General features: G+C 43.7%; 1 pseudogene; it reads left to right on the top strand.

Moving 5' to 3' along the window:
• Positions 1 to 865: 865 nt before the first annotated feature.
• Positions 866 to 6927, top strand: LOC137235731 (plexin-A4-like; annotated as a pseudogene).
• Positions 6928 to 11292: the final 4365 nt, after the last annotated feature.

Here is an 11292-nt window from a genome sequence, read left to right as displayed (position 1 = left end):
TCCGGAGTTAGGGAATGAATACATAAGGGTACTTTCAGAATACCAGACGCTCGGACATATGCACAAAATTAAGGGCACAGTCGCAGCAAATGACCCTGATAATTATTTCCTGCCCCATCACGCCGTGGTAAAGGCGGAAAGCACAACTACTAAAGTCCGGGTCGTTTTCAACGCTTCAAGTCCGACTGCTAATGGTACAAGTCTGAACGACGTTTTGCTCCCAGGCCCGGTACTCCAAGCAGATCTCCCGACTCTCATCATTCGTTGGAGACTTTATCGGTACGTCTTCAACAGTGATATAGAGAAAATGTATAGGCAGATTTGGATGAACGATAATCATACCAAATTTCAACGAATTATTTTTCGAAAAGACATGAACGAACCAATAGGACCCTACGAATTAAAAACGGTAACTTTCGGAGTTAATTGTGCCCCTTATCTTGCTATAAGGACGCTGTTACAGTTGGCTGACGATGTACAAAGTTCCCATCCCACAGCATCAAACATACTCCGGGAGTGTATGTATGTAGATGACGTCCTCGCAGGAGGACACAACCTCACCTCCACCATTATGGCAAGAAACGAAATTCGACAGGTTTTACATTCGGCAGGGTTCCCATTACGAAAGTGGACATCAAACTCGGAGGAGGTTCTCAAAGACATCCCGAAATCGGATCTGCTCAGCGAGGACTTCTTAGCCTTTGAAGACACCAGCACAGTGAAAGCATTAGGTATAAGGTGGAACGCACATGCTGACTTATTTTATTTCAAAGCGGGATCACTAAACAACCCTAACATGCCAACAAAAAGAGAGATCCTGTCAGTTATTGCCAAACTCTTTGACCCGTTAGGGTGGCTTGCCCCAATGGTCATAGTGGCAAAAATAATTATGCAAAACATTTGGTTAGAAGGCACAGGGTGGGACGAGCCAGTCTCACCAACGACATTGGAGCGGTGGAACACTTTCACCCAAGATTACCCGGAAATAGATAGGATTCGAATACCACGTTGGGTACAATTCTCACCAGAAGACGAGGTTGAAATCCACGGCTTCTGTGACGCGTCGGAGAAAGCATATGCAGCAGCCGTGTACATGCGCATCAAAAAGGAGAATAATGTTTATACACAGCTACTTATGGCAAAAACCAGAGTCGCACCAGTGAAGACAATCTCCCTCCCACGTCTGGAACTTTGCGGTGCAGTATTGCTAGCAGAGATGATTGACTCAATCTGTAGGAGCGTCAAATTAGGACCCATCACCATTCATCTATGGACTGATTCCAGCATTGTCCTCGCATGGCTACGGAAACCGCCTTGTTCCTGGTCAACCTTCGTCGCACACCGCATCACGAAGATCATCGACATGGTCGGAAGCAAGGACTGGCTACATGTGGATTCAGAATCAAATCCAGCGGATTTAGGAAGCAGAGGCCTACCAGCGGGTGAATTAGTCAACAACTCGTTGTGGTGGCAGGGACCATCTTGGTTACAAGAGGACAAGATACAATGGCCAGTACAGGAAACGGACTACCATACATCATATGAGGAGAAGAAAGTGAAAGCACAGTCGTATGCCGTCACACAGGCTGAACAAGAAGATATACTCGATCGTTTTTCAGACTTGCCACGAGCTCTAAGAGTCCTATCCTACGTTAGGAGATTTATAAAAAGAACGCATCCTAAAACAAAAACGGTATGCCACGAAAATTCGAGCACAATCTCAGCCGATGAGATTAAGGCAACGACTCAAGCACTAATAAAAGTATGTCAGAAAATATCCTACGGTAAGGAATACTTGCAATTAACAAATAGGGAACCTATTGATCGGAAAAGTGAAATCCTGTCACTCAACCCATACATCGACAAAGATGATATTATCAGAACAGGGGGGCGTCTAGGGGCCTCAAAAGACATGTCGTACAACGAGCGTCATCCGATCATCTTGCCTTACAATTGCAAGCTGTCTCGCCTTGCAGTCATGATGATTCATCATGATTCCCTTCATGGCGAGAACCAACTTATGCTCCGCCTTATTCGAACCCAGTATTGGATTCCGAAGGTCAAGACAATGATCAGAGCCATCATCCACAATTGCAAAACCTGCATTCTTCACAGGAAGCAGGCGCAGTCCCAACTTATGGGTACCCTTCCCTGCGAACGTACTACTTTTACTCGCGCGTTCACCAATACCGGGGTAGATTTCGCGGGGCCTTTCGACATAAAAAGCTACCGCGGTAGGGGATGTCGACTGTCCAAAGGCTACGTATGCCTATTTGTTTGTTTCTCCACTAAGGCCATCCACCTAGAGGCCACTAGTGACCTGACCACCCCATTCTTCCTCGCAGCTTTTTCGCGTTTTATCGCGAGAAGAGGATGTCCAAAAAACATCTACTCCGACAATGGTACGAATTTTGTCGGAGCTTCCCGATCTCTACGATCGGAATTCAAAGCCTTCCTGGCAGAAAGCCGAGACAAAACAGTCTCCAAGTATAGCCATCAAGCATTAACTTGGCATTTTATCCCCGCCGGCGCTCCGCATATGGGCGGCCTGTGGGAAGCGGGAGTGAAGAGCTTCAAAAGCCACTTCAAAAAGGTCGCTTCTCTCCATAAATATACCATTGAGGAGTTCCAAACCCTTTTGTGCCGGATCGAGGCATGCCTAAATTCGCGGCCTCTCAGCCCGGCGTCCAATGACCCAACGGACCTGGAGCCACTAACCCCAGGACATTTCCTCACGGGCAGCCATCTTATGGCGCCGCCAGAACCGGATGCGAACGAAAGCCCTGCCTCCATGCTAAATAGATGGCAGAAGCTCAAGGCCCTCCATCAAACCTTCTGCCGGCGATGGAAAACCGAATATTTATCTGAACTCCAAAAACGAGTGAAGTGGAAGCATCCCAAGGAAAATATAAAAGTGGGAGATCTCGCTGTCCTCAAAGAGAACAATTTATCTCCCAACGAATGGAGGTTAGGTAGAGTCGTCAACGTACACCCCGGCGAAGATAACCGAGTACGTGTTGTCGACCTCATAACCGAGAAGGGTCAAGTCAGACGACCTTTGGTCAAACTGATCCTTCTTCCTACGGAGACAGACTGTGAGAGGACCACGTGCTCCTCTTAACAATCCCTCCACTCTTCCACATACCTCCTTTCAGAAAAATCAAAAAAAAATCACCCTCGTCTTCACATTTTCCAAAAGTCAACCCCAGCTCACGTTCACGCGATACGAGGCCGACCAATAACCTAACGCAGATACTCTATCTGCCACAGAACCTAAAGGGACTCAGGCCATTCTATTCTTAAGCTTACAAAGCAAACCCAAATTCACTCGCTATCCCATAACGAGGACAACAAAAAAGCCTAACGCAGAAGGGCGCACCGCTCTGCCACAGAAATCAGCGGCACTCGTTGCCGCGCAACGAGGCACATCGCAAGCCTACCGCGGATGAGGAAACTCATCTGCCCCAGATATTAGCAGGGTTAAATTCCTTATGCTTTTAGATTAAATAATTTGCAAATAAAAAGTAACTACTTATGTCGTTGATGAAAAAAACAAACAAGAACAAACGATAACAGACCCTCTAGAACGCTCATCATCTTAATAGTAGTCAAAGATAGTCAGCCACGATTCAGAATGCTGAATGGAAAATGATTGAAGAGTTTCAATCACCTAAAGTAACCACATTAGATGCGAAGAGGATTCCACCAGGGTGATTGGAAAACTTTATATATTCAGTTTTTTGAACATTACGAGGAGTCATATCTGACTAGCCTTGTCGCTTAAATTATATGATAACTCATTATTTGGTCAGAAAGAGTAACCCACTGGGTATTGGTACAAGGGGAAATTCAGAATTTAATCACCTGCTTGCTGAGGGTAGGTAGAAGATGAAGAGCGTGAACGTATACAAATGCGAACGTAGATGATTATTCATCTACAATTACGTGTGAAGTAGAAGAATAGTGCAACAAAAATAACGAAGGAAAAACTGATTGGCTAAATCGTATGGAAACGTGCCCTAATCCTGAAATTCATTCGTTTTATCCGCAAACTGGTCCATGGGAAGGTGGTACAAATATCACAATACGTGGAATAAATTTAGGTAAAATTGTCACCGATATTTATTCGGGAATACGAATTGCTGGTATAAGTGGGAAGACTATGAATTCGTGGAACCAAAAATTACAAATTTCACGCCGCAATATGGCCCTGTTTCTGGGGGTACTCATTTTCGTCATCATCATATTGAAAAACCTGATAGCTTTTGGGTGCTGTATAGGAGTTAATCCTGATACTAGCATCATCTTAAACATCATCAGTGGAATTAGTAAGTGGTTCATCGAGCGAAGGTGGTCGAAAAGCCATTGACTTGCGACGCGTGCGTTGCGCAATACAAGTTGTAATGTTATGTATATCATGGGTTTGTGTTTGCGTTGTTGAAATCCTTGTACGGGTTGCCTTCACATGCTTCCTCGAGTCAGCTGTGTCTACAAGACCTTCATCACCACTATAGTCACTATCGGTAACAATACACCTAAATTTCACAGTTTTACTGCAGTTCATTTTGTGTTTATGACCTCATTAATATTACAATTTAGTGTGTTAGTTTCTCCTACAATTTCACTTCTCTCTGCTTTATTTACATGTAGTTTAGCTGTTTCACTTTTGTACGAGTTATGAGGTATTATAACTTCCTCATCTTCGCCAGCCTGACGCCGTCTAAGTATGTTATCTTTAACAGGAGAAACATCGCCATTTTCTTGAGTATTTTTATTTATCTCAACCTAGCTATTACTGTCGCATACATCAATATCTAAGTTTTCAGTATCCTGTACAATGTGAGAACATTCATTGTCTTGACTGTCATTTTGTTGTTGTGAGCTTAAACTTTCTCGCCCACTATCTGCATTAGAAAGTATTTGTATACAATTTTCACAATCAAATGTATTGCTCTGGTCGCGCACACAACTGCGATGTACAGCCACTGATCCACATGTTGTACAATAAACTAAGGGATTTGTTGTAGTTGCTGTTCCCGTCCACGCTTGTTATGGCAAATCTCTACGCTACATACTCTGGGTCTTTCTAGCAAGTCTGCAAACGCATTGGGCACCAACTCCCATTCAGCGTCTTTGTCGTATGCGAAAATACCCCAGAACGACATATGCGCTTTTAACTTCTCACAGTCATTACAGAGCGGACATTTGAAGAAATACCCAGAACTTTTGGCGAATTTTTGCAGACAATACTTGTGAAACCAACCATTTTTACAGCATGGGGCACGTATAATATTTACAGCTCTAAAACGTTTTACTTTCAGCGAAAAGGCTCTCATAACAAATATAACAATTTTCTGTGGGTTTTGGACGAGTAGGTACTTTTCGTACATGTCGATCACAAAATGACCGAAATGTATATAGAAATTGATTCATAGCACCATTATCACTGCCACATATCATATGAAAGTTTCGATAGCAACGCACTTTTCAGCAGACAATATTCGCACGCATATTACCACAGTAGATGCATTGAATTGTTGCAACGCGTTTACGTTCCGCTGCAATATCACTAGGCAGAAACCCAAGTATTCCCTCATTATCCTTACCACTTTGTTTAAGCCAGAGGATAAATACAAACAATGTGTATGAACTCCCTTCCCACTTTTCTTAAGGAATTCTCCATATAACACACTACTTTGCCGGGCTGAGCCGCACAGTTCGCTCTTCATTTCTAGTGCATTCAATTTTTTTATTATTCGAATTGTGCAAAATATTTATTAAAGTGGCTAGCAAAAGGTTCTTCGGCTAATTGGAAAGTATTTAAATGCAGAATCGAGTATTTAAAGGCAGGCGAGAATACAAGTTTTTGTCAACGGTCATTTGCCCTGCGAGATATTAAGCTTCGATGTTACACAAGCAGTATGTCGTACAGCTCCTTCACCAGGTATCGTTGAAGGGCGACTGAAAATGTTATTTGACAATGGGCAACGTGAATTCAGCGAATACAACTTTAAATACGTTCTTGCTCCCCAACTTGAGCAGGTCTTTTCGGGCCCTAGAGGACAATTAAAAGTTCCCCGAGGCATACCCGCTGGCGGAATTGAAATTTCAGTGACGGGAACTCAATTCAACGATATTCAGAGCCCAAAAATGTACGTTTGCTATAAATAGTCAGTGCAAGGTTGAGGCAGCTACAGATATGATATGCTACTCACCTGTAATTGACACCGATAACGACGTTCTTGCTGCTGAAAGTCCAGGGCTTCTTAAACATGGATTCTTAATGGATAATGTTTTGCAAGTTCAAAATCTCTCTAGTAAACATAAAAATAATTTCGAGCTTTATCCCAATCCAATATATTTTAATAAATGTAATTTTAATAATGTAAAGGCCTTTGCAATATACCTTCATTATCACTTCAACAATCGACTTGTCGCCCGCCACTAGAGTCAGCCACTGAACCCCACAATGAATCAGGACCAGAAGACATTGTCCATATTGGTCAGTCTTTGGAATATCGGACAGGAATACTTAGCTATGCATCCCCAAATATGATGCATGACTTAAGTAAGAATCTTCTATTATTCATCGGTGGTAGTTATAGTCATGATTTTTGTTGCACTTCTGGCTGCGTAAAAAAAAAAAAAACCAAAAAATACATCAGAATCGATTCGAATTTTACTAAATATGCAAAAACAAATGGCTATATTAGAACTTAAGAGTCGCGGCAGAATGCAAGAAAGCAATTGCTGAACTTCAAACTGACATGACTGACTTAACTGGGGATCTAACATCTGGTGGAATACCATTTTTAGACGATCGTACATGTGCCATGAAAATTCTTTTTCCAAATCACGAGGACCACATCGTATTGCAATGGGAGCGGCCCGAACTATTACGTAAAGAGAAAGGTCTACGCCTGTTGAATAAAATTTTTTTTTTTTACTGCTATTCATACGAGCATTGGATTCCAGTCGCTATTTTTCTGTGCGTGAGCGGGTCAATGTGGCTTCCCTGATTATGGTCACACTGCAATCAGAATTAGAATATTGTACTGATATACTTAAGACTTTGCTTGGTGATTTCATTGAAAAATTTATAGAGGGCAAAAGTCATCCAATGCGTTTGGCATGAGATGCTCCACCAAAAGGATTAGCCTTCCATCGTGTTCCCAAATGCGCCTTTTTGTAATCCCTATCAGCCCAACGCTGATCGTGGCGATGATTCACATGCTTCCTGGCTGTGCGAAGACCTCTTGGCTTGCCCATAATGTCTAAGCTAGCAACGTTAATTTTTTATGCGTTATTACTCCAGGCCACGTCGTAGTAAAAAATGAAATGAAAGAACGGAAAATCACGGGATACATTTCCCGTTGTTTCAATTCATAGGAATTTTACATTCTATACACGGGTATGTATGAATGTGCGTTTTTTTCTTTGCCTTTGCCGTTGGTATGCTGGTACCAGTGAGCGGAATTCTAAAATGGAAATAGTAGTAGTTGGTAGTTTTTACCAAGAAAACAAAAGCTACAGTTCATATTTGTACCAAACAATTAATAATGTCTTGTAAAACAAATAACGCGCATTTCATGGAAATGACACTTTAAAACATGTTAACAAGACAAAATTACATGTACATTTGTATATACCTACATAGCTTATGCCTATACGGTACTCACTTTTTTCCTGTATCATGAGTGTGAGATACTGATAAACATGCACCAAAATGTCTAATCACAACAACAATATCCCAAAATACCAAAAATACTGCCACAAAATAACCGATTTCGGCATGTTATCGTTTGCGTAAAACTTTTTTGCTTCAAATTATTCAAAAAAAAGGGCTATTTATCTCATCAAAAATTTACTTCTTGTTTAAAGTTGTTCACAAAGTTTTTCAAAATTGACTGCTTTAATCAGTATCCCCTCCTAAGATTAGTTGGTGGGCTCGGCAATTCAATACTGCAATGCAGTATACGTTTTCAGCGCGAAAATACTGAAATATTGGTAGAATCTTAGTTTTGGTAGCAGAAGTCGTAAAAGTAGTAGAAAATGAAAATGGATCAAAAAGGTACGTCAATCTACCAATGCGGTAAAGTCCGTGCACTGACTGCCCATATACTTGTACCAACGTATGTACATATATATGCCGAGTTTTAAATGTACATTGTATTAGGGATGCATAAGAAGATGCAAACGGGTACCCAAAAACCCGTTTCTGGCAAATCGGTATCGGAGCCAACTACCCTTCTGGAACCGTGCTTTTTAGTAAAGACCATCAATAACACAGGACTACAAGCGTAATTGGGAAAAGCTGAACAAATAATCGAAGGGAAATACAAAAGAATGGCTCATTCGAAAAATTTTTCACCGCGTCCAAAACGAAGATTTTATCTTTGTTCTTTATATAGCATACAATTTTGCCGTCCAAACATTTTTTTTTGTGGCGGGCAGGAAAGTTGTCGGTTTTTAGCACCAACAACACAAATAACGACGACTCGAAAGATCCCACATCAAACACTCTCTACCCGGTTCGGTACCAAAATGTGAGTACCAAACAACTTAAATGTCAATTATTCTGCAGCACTAGTATGCCTGACTAGCTGAAGCGCTACCGGATGACACAAAATTAAACAGAATAAGGCACTAATGACCCAGGCACATAACGTGCGGGGAAAGAAGCAACGCACATAACGAACGCGAGATGAATATATTCTCGTAAGCCTTTAGACATGTTTTAACCCTACTCACGCGCGAAATTTCAAAAGCGCCGATAATAGAATTGGGGCTTACTCGCCACCGAAAGCGTGACACAATCATAACAACTCAACGAGTTTCCTTTATTTTCTTCCATACTCTCAATAGAATGACTCGTTACGCTTCGCTAAGAAGGAGGACTGAGCGCCAGGCCGCTCGTTACCCAAAGCCGTGCCACTTATGCGACGCGAAACACCCAATCAGGTCATGCCCGATTTACCGCGCGAAGTCGCCGCTGCAACGACTGCGCGAAATTATAAAGGCCAAGTACTGCCAAAACTGCCTGTCAATGGTACATCGTGCCAAAGACTGCACTAGCAAAGGAAGGTGCCGAAGATGTGGTAGCAATCATCATACCACGCTGCACCTTTCCATGGAGGACTTGTCGTCCGAGCCAGAGCCGCCGAAGAGCTGGTACCAGCTAGTCATGGAAGAAGAGGGAGAAGGATATGAGCGGATGCCTACGATGGAAGAGGTGGACGACGGGATGATGGATGAGGCGCTGTCTCTCCACGCGTCCGAGTCGGCCTTTGCAGAAGAACCACAACTGCCATCCGGGAGTGGAGCGGGCTCCCATATAGTAAATTCCGACACTAGGGGATCGGACCCACGGCCGTTCCGACCCCTATTAGCACACGAGCGACGAGGAAAAAGTGGAGCGGAATCACGGCCGTTCCGCCCACCTACGAAACAACGAACGCAAGCACATCGACCAACGCGCGATCGTAGACTGGCCCCTCGGCCGCGCCAGCTACACGAGATACGACACGTGAAGAAAGACCATCGAGACGGTAGACTGGCCACTCGGCCGCGCCAGCTACCCCAACACAGTTCCTTCCGGAACGGGGTCATTCCAGCCCGCGCCTCAGCCGGCCCAACTCTTCGGCCCATGGCTGCTCTGGCGCCGACTGCGATCGTGAAGGTGGAAGCCGGAGGGCGTCTGCACTTCATTCGTGCACTCATAGACGCATGTTCCCCCCGCACAACGATCGACCGCAGGCTGGCGCGAGAGTTAGCCCTGCCGACAACCAACGCCGACGGCGAAACCGGCTGTTTTATTCGTTTTAGAGGTAAACATGGGCAGAGTAAGACGGTGACGACTCACGCAGTCTGCGTCCTCGAGTTCAGGCGCGTCAGTCCAACGTACAACGTCGACCCCAGCGTCGCGGCTCCTTACGAGCACATCCGTCTTGCGGACCCCCACTTTTATGCGTCCACCCCAATTCGCCTCGTCCTAGGCGGCAACGTCTACGCCGAAATCATGACGTCGGGCACATTGCCACCATCCTTCGGATCGCTGCTCGCGCAAAGCACGATCTTCGGGTGGGTACTCTCCGGGACCCACCCGATCTGATATTTCTCAATGGCTATTTAGAGTTAGTTAGCTGATGATAAGCTTATACATGTATATTGTATTTTCCCGAAATAAATGAAGTTTTATATAAATGGCAAGAAATATATGTTACGGTTTCCATTAATTTTTTTTCTATCTTCCTAGCTCTAGGTCACGGCGAAGGCAAGGAGGATGCCGTCGCGCCATCCGGCGCGCACCATTTAATTTTAGAATCTAGTTTTAAGACAAATCGTGGCCGGGGACGCTCGGGCGGAGTCTGGGCTGTTGCGTATCGCAAGGGGGCCGGCATGTTTAGGCCCGAAGCCTAAATTCTTCTTAATTTGCGCCACCCTAATAGCACCACTTTATCGACCCCTAGTTCGCCCACCTGCATGTATATGTGTACATAGATAGGGTTATGTTGTCCGTACACATATACATGTATGCCGGTACAACTATGTGGGGCAGCTTCCCCTTAAAACCGGAGACTTTTTCCGCGGTTCAACGGTTTTCCTCGACAAGGCAACCGTCTACTTTTCCAGCGATCGTTGAGCGAACTACAACACCGTCCGAGGAGCCCCGCCACATTTTATTACAAAAAGGTAATTATTGTTCAAATTTAATTTTGCACTATAATAAAGAAATTATTATAACGAGGAATATATCTCGCCTCTTTTTTCTTTTCATTTAAATTTAAACCAAACGCAATTGTGGTGCCTCCACTCCCGTGCCGAGTTTGCGACACACCACAAGTGTTCATGCTGAAAGGAGGTATGTGGAAGAGTGGAGGGATTGTTAAGAGGAGCACGTGGTCCTCTCACAGTTTGTCTCCGTAGGAAGAAGGATCAGTTTGACCAAAGGTCGTCTGACTTGACCCTTCTCGGTTATGAGGTCGACAACACGTACTCGGTTAACTATCTCAAAAATTGTCGCTCTGATGCAAACAACTGATGAGTTATCTACTTAAATTTGATGAACAAAACGACTTACGTATTTTAAACATGCTAACCTTTAGCCCGGTAAGCAAATTAAAAAAAAAAACGCAATATGTAGGCTACACGAGAACGGAGACGTCGAGTAACCAAAACAAATGCGTTAAACAAATTCGTACACGTTATTTATCAATTTAACTCTAGAATTAAAGGATATACAACGAGAAACAACGTTTGACAACCTTTAAACAGTTTTAATAACTATCTCAA

The sequence above is a fragment of the Eurosta solidaginis genome, unplaced genomic scaffold (assembly GCF_040869045.1).
Source record: "Eurosta solidaginis isolate ZX-2024a unplaced genomic scaffold, ASM4086904v1 ctg00001058.1, whole genome shotgun sequence".
Classification (NCBI taxonomy): Eukaryota; Metazoa; Arthropoda; class Insecta; order Diptera; family Tephritidae; genus Eurosta; species Eurosta solidaginis.
Note: the sequence above shows the minus strand (reverse complement) of the source record. Positions and strands in the feature narration are given on the sequence as shown.